The sequence below is a fragment of the Oxyura jamaicensis genome, chromosome 2 (genome assembly GCF_011077185.1).
Source record: "Oxyura jamaicensis isolate SHBP4307 breed ruddy duck chromosome 2, BPBGC_Ojam_1.0, whole genome shotgun sequence".
NCBI lineage: Eukaryota > Metazoa > Chordata > Aves > Anseriformes > Anatidae > Oxyura > Oxyura jamaicensis.
In genome coordinates, this window is record NC_048894.1 from 105,324,911 (window position 1) to 105,331,832 (window position 6,922).

Consider the following 6,922-nt stretch of genomic DNA (forward strand, 5'->3'; position numbering starts at 1 on the left):
ACCTGGGCTGGCCATCACTCAAAACAGAGAAAGGCCTTTGCCCCAGGGATGTTACCTAAGCCTTACATAAATTTGCATTAGGAAACATAATAATCTGTGCTTTCAGGTTCACTTGTCGCATATTGCAAGACTTTCTACTAAGTGAAATTACCCAGTGGTACGTAAGGCATGCAGCTTCCCAGTAGCACCAAATGAGTTTGCACCTACAGGGAAACATGGGCTACTTCAACTGAATTACTGAAATCAGAGCTAATCTGAAATACTAAATCATTAATAGCATTAAAAACAAACAAACAAACAAAAACAACAACAACAAAAAAGAACAAAAAACAAACAAACAAAAAAAAAACCACAGAAGTAAAACGTTCTGCCTGCACATTTTGTTTTCAACTCAAAAACATATAGGAAAAGGGCCATGAAACATACACTTCTATCACCATATGCCTTCCTCCCATTCCATCGCACCCTTGCTTAATCCTTACATGAATATAAAAGCCACATCTTTACCATGTGAAGTTTGCTACTGGGTTCTGTGCAAATTTTTCAGTTTAAAATTGTGTAAAATAGATTTATAAAATATTTTCAAAGTGTGTTTAGAGACCACTCACTCCAAACATATTGCAGACCTACACATGGCCCTTAATTTTCAGTTTCTCACAGGATAACTTTGTTATTTTTTTTTTCCTGAAACACTGCAAATTTTGCCTGTGAATATGCTTCTGAAGACCTCAGTTTGGAAAGCACTACTATAAGGTTTTAATCTCAAACTGCAGACACTCAGAAAAATAATATCAGAATCAAAGGAACTAAAAAAAAAGGAAGATGTACTACTAAACTTCCTGATTTTAAGAAGTTTACAGTCAAGTATAGAACTTCTGTTTTTACATTTGGATTTCCTTTCTCAACCACATAATAGCTCTTTGAAACTAACATTTTTTTTCTTCCAATCTGTGGGAAACAGCATTAACAGGTAAATGCAAATTTTGAAAACTAGAATGTTGCCTATACATTAATTCTCTGTTCATTTTTCAATGGAGCATGCTTTGACCAAAACCTTAGCTGTGTCTCCTCTCTGATGCACATACATCATTCAGTTAAATCCACTGAAAGAACATCTCACCAGAAGTCCATTTAACCCAAATCTCTCCCTGAATCGGATCAGAAGCCTACCACTAGCACCTACTGCCTGGGATGGCAAGCTGTGCCGTCTTCAGGGTGTTCAGGAGCATAAGAACCAAGAAAGCCCATGCCAAGGACAGTTTCTGGACTTTGTGGTACTGTCACTGGCAAAACAGAGAAGTTGTGTTGAACAAGCCAGGCTGGTGAAGACAACCAGAAGCATGAAGAGTGTAGAATGAGTAGAGCTAAGTACATACATAAGCACTTGGGAGGGTTTTGTTTTGTTTTGTTTTTTAATTCATTACAAGTGTAGTGATTTCAGTTTCCAATAAAATGTTCTTGAAAAGCAAGAAAGTACGACACAACTCAGACCTATTTTTTCCTTTGTCAAATTTAAAGCATAAATATTAATTTTGTTGTCTAACCGCACTTAAAAATAACTTATTAGCATGGGATTGTTCAGCATTAATTTGTTTTATGTCGTCTTCTCCTGGCTGACTGCCAAAAGCAGTTACCACGCTACACAACTGCAATACACAAGGGATTCAGGGTACCCTCTAATTACTCTTTAAACACCTCACTTAAGCACTGTCTTTTATTACAGTCGTGAGGGTATTAAGTATGGTTGAAAATTTCAGAACCTTTAGCCCAGATAACTGCATTTTTCTTCCTGTAGCTGAAAATTCCAAGCACGGAGCAGAAACATTAGAAGGTCTTCCTGAACCGTGGACAAACACTCGGAGTTGACCATGGACAAACATGAACGCTGTCCTCTGCTCCTACCGTTCTTTTGCTACGGGGCCATCAATCCTGGTAAGCATACCTGAGACCACACACCGTGGATAAAACACTTCTACTGTCTCATTTTTATAAGGTCAGAAGGTGCTTTGGGCATGTGCAAAGGAAGGAAGTTAACCCCAGTGAACCCAAGCCCCCCGATACGTAGACTAACTTGAAACATCAGATTAACACCACCAAACGTGTCAAAGTTTCCCCAGAATCAAGTTAGAGACCCCAAACTACAAAGATTTACTCGTGACCATGTTTACTCAGCAACTTCACCAGCAGTGTAAGTAAATGAAGTTACTTCTGTAAGCCTCATCCTAAAATCCGAACAGAAAGGGTGGCTCTAAGCTTCTGAAGAATCATTTATTTTTCTCAGATGTCTCTAGACTTCTGGTGTGAAGAAAACCACAGAAACGTGTATCTTAAACCACAGAAGTTTTGCTTCCTCCTGAAGTACTGATTTGAAAGACAAGCTATTTGAAGATCAGTAGCACCATCAGAATTCACAACTTACATATATACTTGAGATTTAAGTATCTGTATTGATTACATCTTATATAATGCTATTACGATAACATTTGCCTTCCAAAAATACAAAGATAAAACAGAGCTAGCCTAGCCAAAAGAAGGTCATCTAACCCCATATGCGGCCTCTCTGAGTACTCAAAAAGTTGAAAACCAGATAATGCCTGCCTGAGGTTTTGGTGGTCATTACTTCCTTGGCACTCTTCAAGCATATCCTGTAACATTAAGTAAGAGTACTGTCATGAAAAATCGAAACAAAGCCCCAGTCTCAGCGATAACAGTCAGCATGGCTAAAGATGCGCTTGCTGACGATCCCTTCTGCAGCATCCCGATCAGCTGCAGGGCTGGACAAAAACCTACAGCAGGCAGTCCCCAGGGGAGACCCTTGGTCCAGGGACTCTTTGCAGCAGAGTGTAGCTTTCACTTACTAATTTTTGGGACAGAGCGTGAGACCCAGTGCGAGACCCAGCACTCCACGCAGGCACCTACCTGAAGGGACAACAGAAAGGGATGCTTGGTGGTTTTAATCCCATTGCCAGTCACGTTTTTAAAGAATATCTATTTAAATCTAAAGAGAATAAAACTTGTGCACAACGAATAACTTCTCCTTACTTTACTTCCGTCACTAACGTTACTATCATCTCGATCCCGATCCCTCAGCCAGCCGTGCGTGTGAACGTTACCTGAGGGTGCAGTCCCACTCGCTTCACCAACTTGCCTCGGTGAAGACTGCTGCTTTGATGCACTGGCACCATTAAGAATAAATCCTATTCCCCTAGGTGGAACTGGCAGTAAGAATGACCTCTGAAAGACTAAAATTAAACTTGTCCTGCAGTTAGCAGACAGCTTCTTCTCAATACTACTTTTTCCCTTCAGCATACAGATGGGAATTTGTTCAGGTTTGCCTTCAAAACCTGGCAACTGATAACACGCTCTGGAACCCCACAGCTCCAAGTCACTGGTTTGAATGCAGCCCAGGACTGCAGCGATTGAAAGAAGTTACCATATGGCAACTGTAAGGCAGTTTGTATTCAAAATAAAAATCATTAACAAGGAACAGTGGTCGCTACATCGTAAAAGCCAGCACCATAAAGCGGCACCCTACTGGCATTTCTCAAGGAGAAATGAAATAAAGGCAGAGAATGATGTATCTTCTCGTAGTCAAAGGTGGTTCCTCTGGGACCCTAAAAATTACCCCCTAATTTTAACACTAGTTTTAGAAACTACATTTCTTCCTCAGTACTGGATCTGTTCTGTCAACTTACAGAGGATTTCAAATATGAAAAGCCAAAACCTTTCAGAAGGGCTTCTCAAAAACTGGAGACTGCACAGGCATGGAAGGTGTCCTACCTGACAACAGCTGCCCAATACGACACAGCCGAATAAGCAAGCGCTCCTGAAGTAGTCTGCGTGTTGATACTGACACCGATTTCTAAACTAACATCAAGCTAGCGTACTCAAACTGTGATCAAAGTACAAGGCTAAACAGTTTGATCCAAATGGGAAATAAAGATGAAAGAATGTATTTCTCTTAACCGTCGGTCTGAACACGGGGAATTAGCGACTGAAAACGCGCTGCTGTTGCCCACATACAGAGCACATAGGAAAGTAAAACCATGCAGCGACTGCGTTCATAAAGTAAACTTTGGCCACTTGAACTGACATGAGCCACGACGCGGACGTTCACATCCCTGTCACATGATGACAATCTTTTATCAGCGCGAGCACAGTCCTGACTTATCTTCTGGAATTGCAGGAAGTACACAGGTCTCAAAACAAAGAATATGCCTCCGGTGCAGAAGAGTATCGTTAAAAAACAAACAAATAACTGAATTATAAACTGCAATTTTTCAAGAAATAATTCTGGTACTCACTACGCACCACACCAAAGATTTATTAAGTGTGACACTCCTCTAGCTATTTCAAATAGGTTGGCAATTCCAATATACTTCTAGTACCATTCATTTATTTCATAGCCAGAGCACTGTTAGGTCCTAAATATTAAAAAACCAGAATAACATAAATCCCTCTTTATAACATGAAATACAGATTACATCTACTATGGCCTCACCCTCACTCCAAATGAAGTTCTCCAGATTTCAAAGAGGAGTATTAGGGGTTCAAAAATTAGGAAGTTATTAAAAACTACACAGGCAGCTCTGCGAACAGCAGAACCGGTGAAGCCTAATTTCCTGCGTCAATTTCCAGACTGAATGAAGTGCTCACGCAAACTCTCCAGTGTGCAGCTTAAGAGCTCTTTTCTACCTGGCTTCCTTACTTTCGCAAATTTCGTACAAATTGTCCACCTGGGAGACTTCTGCTGCCAAATTTGCTTGAAATTGGCTAACAGCTGGAAGATTTGTTAGAGGGACTGACAGGCACACAGATGTTGCTGTTGCACTTGAGTTGCACTTCTTGAGGAAATAAAGCTAACAAAGCTGGTGGAATAAAAGAAATATTGGCAATCACTGTTACCAACTATTGACAGTTTTATATACTTGGTATTGTGTTGTTTTTTTTTTTTCTCTGAAATTCAGCACAGTCCCTGTGAGTGCCAGTGCTGCTCTCCTTGTGTTCATGTCACAAACGCTACCTCATCCTGAAATTAACCCTTGCTCCCTGGCTGTGCAAAACACACCCAGGATCTCTGCTTTACGCACAGGTTCAGTACAAACCCTCTCCAGCTGAATTTATAAACACACATAGGAAACACATATACAAGTTGTTTTTTTTTTTTGCAGGAAAGGAACAATCCTTAAACTTACCAAGCCTGCAGAAACATACAGTTGTTGTGGTGTATGAAGTACAGTGTTACAAATGTAACTAACAACACACTTTCATTAGAAAGCCTTCTTTGCAGTCTTGGTTTCCAAAAATGAAAAAGAGACAAGTAAACTTTTCTATCTCACTTCCTCAACTAAAGGTCAATTTTGCTTGCAAAATTTGCCTGAAATTTCAGGTGCTGATGAATTGTTAAGAAAAATACAATACACTTTCCTTGGCAAAACGTTCTGGGTTTTAAGCTGGTTTTGGCTCAGCCTGCCAGTTAAAGTAAATTCATACAGCTATTTTCTAATTAACAACCAGCCTCTGCCTGGGCTCAAACGCAGCAGGTAGGCCTGAACGAACCTTCCTAGCAATCACGAGCTTCGCACGTATTCGTATCCTACTTTCTCTGACACAAACCGGCTCGTGCCTCCGTACGTATCCGACATCTGGAAGGGCCCATCTTGAAGCCAAGGCAGCGAACCCCTGCATTTGCAGCAGGGTGTACGTGAGGCGGGGAGGCAGCGCGCTGCCAGCCCTTCGCCCGGAGGGACGCGCACAGAACTTCACTCGCCGCACGCCTGTGGGTCTGCGGCAAGGAAAGTTGCACGCGCTGTCTGCGGGGATGGGGGCCTGTGCGTTTGTAATGCCTTTTTTTTTTATTTATTATTTCTAAATTAAAAAAAAAAATCTGTAAGGAACATGAGGAGGTTTGATGAAGTGTTATGACTGAATATTCAAATTAATGACTCAGAAATCTCAAGCAGTCGTGTTCCTGCTAGGTGGAGGGACGCAAACCAGAACACCGAGCGAAAAAAAAATAATACATATATATACATATAAGGGCGCACAGCCCCTTCGGAAACCAATTTCCTGGATCTCGCCCCGAGCCCCCCCCCCCCTTCCCCCCCACGGCCACCGGAGCCCCGCTCCAAGCCCTCCCCGGGGGTCCCCGGGGAGCCGCAGCCGGCCCCGGGCCGTGCCTCCTCGCCCCCCCGGTGCGGTCCCCCCGAAGCCCGCCGCCTCCCCCCTCGGTGCCCCCGCGGGGCCCGGCAGGAAAGTTGGCGAGAAACTTCGGGCGGAGGAAGGGGTCGCGGCGCGGGGAGAGGCCGGGGGAGGGCGGCCGGGGCCTAGCGCCTCCGCTGCGGCCGCCGCCGCCGCCGCCATCGCGGCCGCCTCTCCCCGCGGGGCGGCGGAGCGCGGCCGGGTCCTCACCTGCCTGTCCTCGGCGGCGCCGGTGGGAGAAGGAGGGGGGAGAGGGAAGGAAGCGGGGCCCCCCCCGCTCCTCCCGGAGCCGCGGCGACCCGGGGAGGGAAGGGGGGGAGGAGGGGAAGGGAGGAGGGAAGAGGAGCGGGAGGAGGAGGAGGAGGAGGAGGAGGGAGCCGGGCGCTCCGGTGCGTGCGGGGAGCTGGAGCCTGGCGGCGGGAGGAGGAGACTTCCCGCCCCTACGGCCGGGCTTCTCCGCCGGGCACCGCCGGCCCCTCCTCCGCCTCGCCTCGCCTCTCCTGGCTTCGCCTCGCCCGCCGCTGCCTCCGGGCGAGGCTCCCCGCCCGAGTCAGAGGCCGCGGGGAGGAGCCGGGCGGCCCCCACGCCGCGGGATGGCGGCGGCGCGGCCCCCTCCGACCGAGCCAACATGGTGGCGGCCCTGCGCTGACGGGAGGGAGGCGAGGGGCAGCCGTTCCCGCTCCCCGGGGGCGACCCCCGCGGGCTGGGGTGGGTGTAGGGG

At 45.9% G+C, this 6,922-nt stretch overlaps 1 protein-coding gene across 1 annotated transcript in view; it reads right to left on the reverse strand.

Annotated features, from left to right (window-relative positions):
- Window positions 1-6,632, reverse strand: part of YES1 (YES proto-oncogene 1, Src family tyrosine kinase) — a 52,057-nt gene extending 45,425 nt beyond the window's left edge. The window contains exon 1 of the mRNA XM_035317696.1: window positions 6,412-6,632. The gene's annotated coding sequence lies outside the window, so the exon portion shown is untranslated. The remainder of the gene's footprint in view (window positions 1-6,411) is intronic.
- Between the last annotated feature and the right edge of the window lie 290 nt (window positions 6,633-6,922).